Below are 10,610 nucleotides of genomic sequence, written 5' to 3'. Positions count from 1 at the left end.
ACTCTGCCGCTTTAACATCGCTGTAGTGCAGCTGCACGTCATTTCGCGCCAGTTTGCTGCATAGTCGTATTCTAAAGCGGAAGCTGTCGGACTCGGCTGAAGCGTGTGGCTGTTTTTTGAAATGGACATATTCCCGTCTCTTCACTTTTCTGAAACAAGCAGACAAGAATATTACAGTAATATGTAAGCTATGTCCTGGGGAGAAAAAACTATCGGCTGCTGTTAATAGCGCGAGTAATCTACTGAAGCTTCTGACACGAGAGCATAGACGAACACTTCTGAGTGATCCTTGTTCATCATCTATGGATAACACCGCGGCAACTCCTGCTAAGCAGGCAAACCTTGATTTTACTTCAGCAGCACAGAAAGTGTCTGAAGGTGAGCTTAAAAAAATGATTGCAGGCTACATTGTGGAAGAGATGCTACCGCTGCCTACTGTAGAGTCTCCATCTTTAAAAAAATGTATTTATTATTTAAAGAGTTTAATTTCTATTGTTTGCCCACTCAAGGTTTATAGGGATTAGGAAGTATTTAGTTAAATTACTTATTTAGTAATTAAGTTACTTTTCTGACACAGTAATTAGATAAGTATTTTAAATACAATATTGACCAAGTAATTAGTAATTAGTAATTAATTACTTTTTTTAAGTAACTTACCCAACACTGCCTCTGACATATAAGGTTTTATTTTCTTGCCTTTGTAAATGGTGCCTTTCTTTACATTGTAAAAGAAAGCATAGTTTTACAGCACCTTGATGCTTCACTTTGGCTGGGAGACAGATGCAAAGGTTGCAAAGACACTTGGCATTTCTCAGAACCACTATTGTAATACACAACTGCTTTGAGCTTTTCTAAATAAAAAAAGCATTACACCCTAAGCCAAACAAGCAGACAATGTTAAAAGCATATTGCTTTTTCATAAAACACAGAACTGGGATTGAGAGGAGACCTCAGAGGTGTTCCTGGGTACTTAGCTGTTCAGAAGAGACAAAATGAGCTTTTCATTCCAACTTTGGCACAGTATCTATCAAAGCGAATCTTAAAAGAGGCAGTATAGAGGTTGGGCTTCACTCTGTGCTTTTCACATTTTCCCAAGCGCATACAAAAAAGTCCCACAGTGCTTCTTTTGCTGATGGTTGCACAACTTCAGCGTGGATGTCTAGTGTTTTTTCATGGACATGAAGTATTTAAATTGAGTGCAAGAACTTGTGTTAACTCCTAGATGGGACAAAGACTGCAAAGTAGTATTACTAGTAGTTTCCTCAGAGATGACGGTGTTCTTTCATGACTCTTGGTAAAACCATATTTCAACTTTGTCAGCAGTTCATAAAATTACATTACATGATTTCAGTAAATAAATCGTATTTGTTTTTCCCCTTATTTAATAATTGGGGTCACAGTAGCCACCTTCCAAGCTGATGGAATAACAGTTGGCCTAAATGACAAATTAGCCAAATGTCTCATTTTTCCAGTTTTATGAAGCAAATACTTAAACCACAGGTATGCTTAGTTTTTGGAGCTTTTAATACTGTTGCCTTATAATTTGTTAATTAATCAATTCTTGTTGTGTTGTTAATCTCTGGCTGTCTTCCACGGTGTGTCTTTTATCCCGTCTTCCTCCCATCTCCCCCAACCGGTCAGATGGCTACCTCTCCCTGAGTCTTCCTTTTAAAAAGGAGTTTCAATAGATAGTATCAGTATCAATAGATAAAAGAACCAAAGGTTTTTTTCATTTCCATTTTCTAACTTACTTTGTTTCTCACAGAGATACATTTTTGGAAGTCTGTTCAAAGTTCACTGTCTGGGGCACAATAGTAGTTGTTGCATTGTAATGTAATTTATACACTGACAAATCTGCACAGTCAAAAATTAAATAAATAAAAGCTCGTAGATGTTTGCATTGACTTTTGTCAAACCATAAAACTTGTCTAGAAGGTATTTCTTCCACAATTTTCACTTGAAGGTGTTGATTTTGTAGCAAAATCTTCTTTCTTGGTTGGCACCCTGTTCAGTTCATGTGAATACAAAACTTGCTTTATTGTGACAATGATGCTGGTGTTTTAGCAGTTTCCACTTCATGGCAGACTTTAGCCTTGATGCTTCCTGAGTTCCTCCCGAACATTCTGACCAGTTTCCTCTCATCTGCGGGTGACAGTCCGAGTCTCCTTTTAGACCTTGACAAAATGGTAACGCATCCAAATAACTTTGTACTTGTATTGAGTTGTTTGAACTTATAATATTGGAATCTGCAGTGTCTCCAAAATCCTTCCCAACCTTTGTAAACCTATAATCTGTCTTTTTAGATCTTCACTGAGTTCCAATAGACTTTCCACTTTTTCGTAGACTTGACACAGAAACAGAAAAGTAAACACAGAGACTGGTCAGGACACTAAGAGATGAATGGACATAACTAGGGAGACAGAGAAGAATGACATAGAGGGTAATAACTGAATATTTCAAGTCGTGAGATAAACCATGAAAAAAAAGGTGCTCTCGAAGCATTCTCCTCCTAACCTGCATCTTCATCCAAAAATCCAAAAATATATGGAATAATTGGTAACGCTGCACTTATCAATTATGGAGTTGTTGTGCTGTGTATCAGGACTTGAAAACTTTATTCATTCCTCTGACTCGACATTTTCTCAGTCCTCTGCACCAAGTCAGTTCCTAAGACACACATGATCATTTGCATTTTCAGATGATAAAGAACTTTTCTTTTTCTGTACAGTCTCACCAGCAAGTGAAAACAACCTTGTGTTGCAGGTGTGGCCTCTATGCAACAGAGGCCAGCCTGTTGTCAGAGCCTGCATGATTGGACCACCACTCTAATGGGCAGATCTCTGTACTGATTCTGGGTTCCACTCTGCACTGATACACACTTTTCTCAGCGGCGTCTGAACATGACAGGATTTTGGCTGAAGCAGTTAATATTGGGCTAACCTTTTTTCTTATGGGTCTGATGCTGTTGGTTCCCCAGGTTTCTCTGCAACAACCCTCTCTTCCTTGAGTAAGTTGGTGACTGAGGCCGAGATCTCACCACTTTCAACTCTGGGTATGCACTTGAGGTCTGTGAATCTCAGGTCCAATGCACAAGCATTCTTCAGATATGCAATATTGGCATCACTTTTTGTGCCTCCAGGTTGGATCTAAATATTGACTTCAATTTTATTACGTAGGCAGGGCATCTGAGCACATCACCCAAGAGAGATGGCAAAAAGAGCCAAGACCACAGAGCGTAAAAAATACTTTTCTACCCCCAGAAGTCACATATTTGCAACAGAAAGATCCAAACCATTTGAAAACACGATCTAGTTAGTTCTTCTACTTATATACAAACAACAAAATGTCCTATATATTCATGTTTATGGCCACACACAAAGTACTGATGGGAATTCTACCTCTTTTAAAAGAGAGCTGGTTCTTATGGCTAGGCTCACTAAGAAGGGCTTGCTCTTTTGGCTCCCAAGGCCAAGGCACAGGTGTGGAGTCTGAAGCTGACACGATAGAGACAGAGTCCAAGTTTCTGGATCTTTATAATTCAACAGAAGCACATAGGAAAGGATTGCTGCAAGGGAGTGGAGCAGCAGAATGGTTTCACTAAGAGGATTCAACTAGGAAGGAGGAGAGAGGTTAGTCTGGCTGAATGCAAACTGGCATCCAGAGACAAAGGATAGTGAGAGGAATAATTCCGAGTACTGTATTAAAGATGGACGACATGGCTCCACTTCCTACCACAAACACACCCTCCTTCAGTTTTTATGTAGCCCAGCTGTTTTTCTGCCAAATTGGGGGATACATCATCCTTAAAAACCTCACTTTCTTGTGGGGTCCCACAGGGGTCCATTCTTGGCCCAGCCCTTTTTTCAATTTATATGCTCCCTATGGGCTCAATTTAAAAAAAAAACAAAAAAACATGGCATCTCATTTCATTGTTATGCAGACAACTCACAGATTTAACCGCCCCTGAAGCATAAATCTATGAGTCCTCTGAAGGTTTTACTAGATTGTTTGGAGGATGTTAAGGCATGGATGGCTTTAAACTTTCTGAATTTAAATAAACAGAAAATAGAGGTCATTGTGTTTGGTCCCTTTGAAAACTCCAACTTTAGCCCTTACAAAGTTAAGAATAAACCCTTTGCAAGGAACTTAGGAGTGGATTTTGACACTAATCTAATGTTTGATAAACAGATTAATGTTGTAATCAAGACCAGTTTCTTTCATCTCCGGCTACTTGCAAAAGTGAAGTCATTTCTCCGTTTCAGAGACTTGGAGAGAACTATCCATGCCTTCATTTTATCTCACCTCAACTTTTGTAATAGTCTTTACTTAGGTGTAAGTCTGTCATCAGTTAACTGACTGCAGCTGGTCCATAACGCTGCAGCACGGTAACTAACTGGCACACACAAGCGAGTCCACATATCTCCTATACTAGCATGCTTACAATACCTGCCAGATTTTAAGATTCTATTATTCGTCTTTAAGGCATTGGACGGATTAGCACCCTCATAACTTTCTGATCTTTTGAACTGGTACACTCTCACAAGATCATTGAGGTCTGCGGATCAAATGCTCCTAGCTGTCCCGAGGTCCAGATTAAAGCACAGAGGAGATCGGGCCTTTGCTGTGACTGCTCCTAAACTGTGGAACAAACTGCCCATTCACATCAGGACTTCCCCAACATTAGACACTTTCAAAACCTGTGTGAAAATCCACTTTTATTCCTTTTCTTCTAAATCAGAATGAGTTTGTACTTGTTTTATTTGTTTTATTTCTTAATCAAATCTTTATATTTTATACTTTTTTTCTTACATTTTTTCATGACTTCCTATGTTTTTATCTCTTTCAATTATTTTGAATGTACAGCACTTTGGTCAACAGTTGTTGTGTTAAATGTGCTATATAAATAAATTTGACTTTGAGGGTCTGTTTCCTGAGGGGGATGTAGGTAGGGATGAGGAGCAGAGACAGGTGGTTGGATTGTCATAGCACATGGGTCATTAAAACAACGCTGGATGATTGTCATTTCAGCCATGTGCAGTGGTACAGTACACAGTGAAACAAGATAACATTCCTCCAAGACCATGGTGCTACATATAACAGATAATCAACACAGGACTACATAAAGTGCAAGTGTGCAAAAACTGCAAAAAACAAACCCCAAAACAATGACAGTGCAACGCCAGGCATAACAGAACGATGCAGAAAAGAGTGTACAAACATAACAGTACAATAGAACAGTGCAACATTGACAAACTGAGCAAAACACTGAGCATTGTGCAAAAAGTAGCTTGATGTATGAAGGTATGAGTGTGTGTGTTTCGCAGTCTGGCAGTGAGGGCCCGAATGCTCTGGTACCTCTTTCCAGAAGGCAGCAGGGTGAAGACTGTGTGTGAGGTCTTTCACAACACTGTTGGCTTTGCAGATGCAGCAGGTGCGATAGGTGTCTGTGATGGAGGGAAGAGCGGCTCCAGTGATCTTCTCAGCTGTTCTCACTATCCGTTGTAGGGTAGTGCGATCTGATACAGTGCAGTTACCATACCGGACAGTGATGCAGCTGCTCAGGACACTCTCGATAGTCCCTCTGTAAAAGGTGGTGAGAGATGGGCTTTTCTCAGGTTCCTCAGGAAGTAGAGAAGCTGTTGGGCTTTCTTAGTTAAGGAGCTGGTGTTAAGGGACCAGGAAAGGTTCTCCACCTGCAGCTACCCCCCACCCACCTCACCCCCTTTCTTCTTCCAGGAACATGAGGTCAGGAGGAGATTAAGAGCAGTGAGCCCCAGGTGAGCTGCCAGCTCTGATGGCATCCCAGCTGCCAGAGATCCTCACCACTCTGTTCAACTTCTCCCTGACTCATGCCACGGTTCCCATCTGTCTGAAGGCATCCACCAGCATTCCCATCCCCAAAAAGACAGAGCAAATTGGTCCACGGAGGATGCCATCACGATGACCCTTCAGAGAGCGCTGAGCCATCTGGAGAACACAAAGAGCTATGTGAGGATGCTCTTCATGGACTACAGCTCAGTGTTCAACACCATAATATCAGACATCCTCAACACCAAACTGGACCACCTACAGATCCCCCCCTCCCAAACCCACAACACCAGCGCCCTGGTAAAGAAGGCCCAACAGCAGTTGAACTTACTCCCTGTCCTGAGAAAGAAGAATCTGGACCAGAAGCTGCTGTTGGCCTTCTACCGCTCCTCAGTGGAGAGAGAGCCCTCCTACTGCCTGGGTGTTTGGTATTCAAGGGCCACTACAGAGAACAGGAAGGCTGCACAGAGGGTAATTAACACTGCCCAAAAAAACATTAGCTGCCCTCTGCCACCCCTGCAGGCTGTCGCCAGATCCTTCTGTCTCAGGAAAACCTGGGCCATTATGGGTGATAATGGCCCGCCCACCACCTGTTTGACCCACTACCCTCTGATCGTCGGCTCAGGTCAGTCAGGTCCCACACCTCAAGACTCGCTAACAGCTTCTTCCCCTGGGCCATTGAGATTGCAAACAAACACAATCACCCCACACCTGCCCACCCACCTCACTAATCTGAACCATGGTCTAACCCTCATCACTCAGGCCACTTTCATACAGACTCTATTCAGACCAACTCTTTTCTTTGCTTTACCTCCAAGCTATTTGCTCTCCATTGTGTGCCTTTCTATTGTTTTGTACATATTTCTCGAGACTGTGTATATCTTTACTTTTTGCTATTTATTCCCAATGTCTTTACTATTTAATTATATATATGTACCTATACACTGTACCTATATATGTACCTATACACTAAATTTAATTTAATTTAATTTATACTGCACCAAATCACAACAACAGTCAGTAGTCCCTACAATAATACATACAGAGAAAAGACCCCCACAGATTACCAGATGAGCACACCTTTCCCTGACAGCTGACTGCTCATGTGAACTAGCTAGCTAAAGACAATAATTACTGATTAGCTTACAAACACACATTTTACTTACCAAAAAAGTGTGGTGGAGCCTCGGGTCCTTCTGTCGGTTAGTTCAGTTTACTGCAGAACAACTCATGCTGTCACTTTGAAACAGTCAGCCATGGTTTTGGAAAGTAAACACTGGACCTTCTCTCTTAGTGTCCCCGTTCTATCTGCCGTTCTCAAGCAGAGACACACAAGTTTCTCTGTGAATGCCGCTGCCAGTCAAAGCTGTCATGATTACGTTGCACGCCGATTATAGCAACAAGTTAGTAATTAGAATCAAACTCAAGTAAAACAATACCCCTTGAACACAAATCAACACAAGAACTATTAGTAAAGACAGCAAGCATCTTTAGAAAAAATGTGTCTGAGGAGAACATTTTTGTTTTACTTTGACCCCAGTCCCATCCACTAACATGGAGAAGGTGGGGTTTATGATCTATATTGCAGCCAGACCCAAGTGGGTGATAGAAACATTTTGACTGTATTTCTGGGGAGCTGCTGGGTCGTCTAAATTTGCTCTTGAGGCAACAAGGATAACTGAAAATGGCATGCAAGGGTCAGCGTGAAGGAAAAATAATAACCACAAGAAATCTTAGGAGGCTGATTTACCATTTGGCAGTAGCAGATTATCTGGCAGATTCTGGAACACCAACTGGTATTTAAGTATTGGGAATTAATTGGAATCTGATGAGGAACTGGTGTATCTGCCAGCATACTAATGGCTGAGTTCTCCCCCAGAAAGACGAGAAGAAACAAGAGGAGCCTATAGCCAGCTTGTTATCTATGTAGCATGTGTTGTTCTCTCTCTCTCTCTCTCTCTTACAAGTCTCAGCACACATACACACACATGCATGTGTGTGCGTTCAGTTAGTAACTCTGCCCCTCCCCTTCCTGCTCAGTGCGGACCAGTGGCTGTTTGGTGTGAACACTCAGACATCCCCACACATTATGTAGTTGGCCAATTACGTGGGGGGGATAAGGAAAAAAGAAAAGAAAAGCTTCTCTGACTCTGGCAGGAACTAGATCCCATTTTTAAAAAGCCAGCTCCAAGAGCCAAATTGTTCCTGACGGACACATTGCTAACATACGGACACTATTTCTCTCTTACATGCAGTCAGACAATACAGTGGAAAATAAATTATGTAAAATATATATTCGGGGTTGCAGTAGAGTTTCCAACCTCTGCAGCTATAGTATAGCAGTCTTGGTGTGGCTCGTTTCTGTGGATTCTTTTTGCCATGTTCAGAGTCAAATTACTTCTGGTTGGAATGCCTTGTATAAGTGACTGCTTCTTTTGTCCATGTTCAATTTATTGCAGTTCTAATTCTGCACCACTTACTGGAATGTGTTTAAAGTAGCCCAATACTTTCTGCATTTGGCCAGGACATTGTCCCTCTTCTGCAGAGATACTGTGACAGAATGCTGAAGAAAGTGCACAACACAGATGTTTGACCACGTCCCCTATATGGGGATGTGGTAAAACAGCAATGTCTCACAGCAGCAATTATGTGTCTTGTGCTATCTGTTCTAAGTGTGCTGACTTTTTTAAAAAAAAAATATTGAACTGCTGTGTAACGTGAATAAAATGTTTTCTGCTGATTCAGCAAAACGTCTCTCTTCTGTTCTCATTACAGAGCATGTGAATGCAACTCCCACTGTTAACCAATATAATTGTCACAGTGCTGCTGTGTGGTAGGCAGGGAATGGAGCCAAATCCAGGACTCGTGAGACTAAACATAAACTTAAAGGGCAGCTTTATTGCTAGTACACAAGAATTCAAAAATGCTAAATACTCAGGCACAGAAGGAGAGAACAGTGTGAGCAGATATGATGATGATGTGCCAAAGACTTAAATACACATGTAAGGTAAGGGCAGAGTGGAAACACCTAGGGAACACAGCTGAACAGAATCTACTAATGAACTGTTAAAATAAAACAGTTTTTAGATATACAAACTTAGCATAGAGATATGACTGACTGGGGATAAAAGACTAACTTGACACAACTAAACAGGGAGACTAAACAACCACAGAGACAGAACACAGAGAAAACCAGGCAGACATTGGGAAACAGAGCGATCACAAAACAGAACTAACAAACCTATAAACAAGAGCAAGACAAGGGCCTAGGGCATGAAATAACAAAACTCAAATTCATAAAGGAACAAACAATCAGAAAACTAAAGAGCTTAACATAAAACAAAACCAAAACAGAACTCACAAAAAAAAAAAACCCTCAAAACCCTGGATCCAAGCCACAGGGACCTTAACAAAAATGCATTTTAACTCAGAGGTAGTTATGGTTACCCAGTCAAATCCAGTAGTCTCCAAAGAGAGTGGGTGCAGTTTAGAGAGTTAGTGCTGTTTTTAACACAGCTGCCTTTGTAGTTCTCTCCTTTTTATATGACTTGGATATTCTTCTTGGGATGCTGTGGTGAGGCTCATACGTGCCATCATACAGCATCCAAGGTAGTCTGCTGAAGCCTGTTTGTTTGGGTTGGTGATTCGCCTGCATCAACATTTAAGTAACACTTTAGACTCGAAGTACTCGAACTATCAGAAGAGTTGTTCAAGAGCCAATGACCACTTGTGGAGAGCTACAGAAAGACCTGGAATCAGGAGGTACAATTGTTTCAAAGCCAGCAATAAGTAATGTACTCAACTGCAATGGCCTGTATGCACACGCACTACGACTCCATTGCTGAAGAAAAAGCATGTTGAAGTGTGTTTGCAGAACAACATTTACAAAAACCTGTAAAATACTGGGAGAATATAGTCTGGGTCAGATAAGACCAAAAAACTCTTTGGATGCCATAATAAACACCACACTTGGATTTTGAAAGGCATTGGGTATCATCCAAAAACAGCATACCAAGGTTGAGGTTTGAAGGTGGGAACATCAGGTTGCAGTTACAATTGAGGGGGACAATAGCAGTGAAGGGGTGAATGGGGCTACTGCAGCAGGAATTTAAAAGGAGGGGCAGGTCGCCTCGCAGTACAGCCAGCAAAGTCACATTAATTGCCCTACACACTGTGACCTACGTGATCCACAACCAACCCCCTTGGGACCCCCCACCCCCCTCCCTACATGTGTGAGTGATGTGTTGTATGATGGAGTCGGGGAGAGGGAGGGCCAGGACATGTAACACCGGGAGGTAGAGAACTACCCCTGGAAGGAGAAAACCAGCAAACGACTGGCTCAGTAGGCACCCCCATTCTCCTCAAAAGTCCTAAGCCGGGAAAAAAGTCGGTTTAGGGCCTGCAATGACCGGAGACCATCCTCACGCACCTGCAAGGCATGTAGGAAAACAAGACTACAGCCGACCACCTAAGTAATGGAATTGATCATTGGGGACCAGAGAGAGACAAATTCATCCAGTTAGTTTTTTGAAGAGGCAGACATTCTCTCTTAACTAATGTAATCTAGATGGTAATTTCTATATTGATTGATACATAAACTGTTTTTTGATTTCCATTTCATGAGGATAGTTTTCTTAGTGATTCCTAAGGAAGTAAGGAGTATATGTGATGTGTTTCCTTCCACGTGTAGTTCACTAAGATGCACAGCTTGGGTTTGGTTGAGATACAACAGCTAAACCATGTGGATAGGTCTTCACATATCCCCTGCCAGAACCTCAGAACAGGCATGCAGGACCGCAAAG

The sequence above is a fragment of the Pelmatolapia mariae genome, linkage group LG15 (genome assembly GCF_036321145.2).
Source record: "Pelmatolapia mariae isolate MD_Pm_ZW linkage group LG15, Pm_UMD_F_2, whole genome shotgun sequence".
Taxonomy (NCBI): domain Eukaryota; kingdom Metazoa; phylum Chordata; class Actinopteri; order Cichliformes; family Cichlidae; genus Pelmatolapia; species Pelmatolapia mariae.
Note: the sequence above shows the minus strand (reverse complement) of the source record.